Genomic DNA, 1,505 nt, shown 5'->3' on the forward strand with positions numbered 1-1,505 from the left:
TAACCTTGGTTTTGATTGTAAAAGGGTCTTTGATTTTGGTTTCTCATGGGTGGTGGAGTGTATGTTGTTTGAGGGTTTTGAACATTTTGGCTTTTGTATGAGAGATTTGGATGGAATTTGGTGTTTTCATTGTAAAAGTTGGAATAAGGGGTACCACTCTTGTATGCTTGGAAAGCATTCACTTGTTCATTTGTTCCCCTACATTCACCTTGGTCATGTCCCAAAGTTCCACAATTCTCACATATCCCACTTGGGATTGATGAGGATGCCGTCATGGCATTAACATGATGCTTTGATGATTTTTCCTCAAGTCTAGCCATAGCTTGTTCAAACTTCAAGTTGATTGTGTCAATGTGAGCACTAAGTTGAGCACCTAATTGAGTAACGGAGTCCACTTCATGCTTTCCTCCTCTAGTAGCCTTGCGAGTTCTACTATATTGTGAGTTATGGACCGCCATTTCCTCAATCTTGTTCCATGTTTGATTGTCATCAACTTCGGTGAACATTTCATTTGATCCCATATTGAGAATGTTCCTAGAATCTTCATATAAACCATTCCAAAATTGTTGTACCAAAAACCATTCGCTAAGTCCATGGTGAGGACATAAGCGACAAATTCCCTTAAACCGCTCCCAAGCTTCATACAAAGACTCTTCATCCCTTTGCTTAAAACCCGTAATTTGAGCTCTTGGCATGTTAGTCTTTTCCGGTGGGTAGAATTTTTTGTAGAAAGCTAGAGCCAACTTCTTCCAAGAATCTATTCCAAGGGTGGCCTTATCAAGGCCCTTCAACCATTGCTTCGCGGTGCCGATTAAAGAGAAAGGAAATAAGACCCATCTAATTTGGTCTTGAGTCACGCCCGTTTGAGAGATTGCATCACAATAGTCGCAAAAGGTTTCCATATGAGAATGAGGGTCCTCACTAGGCATCCCCCCAAATTGGCTCCTCTCAACTAATTGGATGAAGGCGGACTTGGCAATAAAATTTCCGGTTAGATGTTGTGGTGTAGGAGTACCATTTGGTAGATTCTCCTCGGTGGGTACGGAGTGTGACGAGAATTTTGGCATTGTAGGTGGATTTTGTGGGGTATTGTGTAATGGGTTCTCTTCTCCTTCTATTGCGAAAGGATTGACAAACTCACTAGTGGGTTGAACAACTTCACTAATACCTCTTAAATTCCTCCTGACAAGTCTCCTATTGTTCGTCAAGGTTCTTTCGATTTCACGGTCAAAAGGTAACAAATCACCTTGTAACCTTCTAGACAAGCAAAATATCAAACAACTCGAAAACAATTAGAACAAACCTTGAGGAGTTTTACTTCCTCAAGGCGAAGAAAGACACAACTAATAACAATAAAAAGAAATCTAAATCAAGTAAACATCGTCCCCGGCAACGGCGCCATTTTTGATGCGATTCCGCTAAGTGTTCACAAATTAAGATGTGGTCGTTGGGTCACGGTCGAATCAAAACACAATTTATAGCTTCACAAACAACTCTACAATTAG

The 1,505-nt window shown here is 40.7% G+C and overlaps 1 non-coding gene across 1 annotated transcript; it reads left to right on the forward strand.

Annotated features, from left to right (window-relative positions):
* The first annotated feature begins 588 nt into the window (after positions 1–588).
* Positions 589–695, forward strand: LOC141603198 (small nucleolar RNA R71). The gene has a single exon (XR_012525090.1). It is a non-coding gene; the product is annotated as a small nucleolar RNA R71 (small nucleolar RNA).
* The last annotated feature ends 810 nt before the right edge of the window (positions 696–1,505 follow it).

This window comes from Silene latifolia, chromosome 9 (assembly GCF_048544455.1).
Source record: "Silene latifolia isolate original U9 population chromosome 9, ASM4854445v1, whole genome shotgun sequence".
Taxonomy (NCBI): domain Eukaryota; kingdom Viridiplantae; phylum Streptophyta; class Magnoliopsida; order Caryophyllales; family Caryophyllaceae; genus Silene; species Silene latifolia.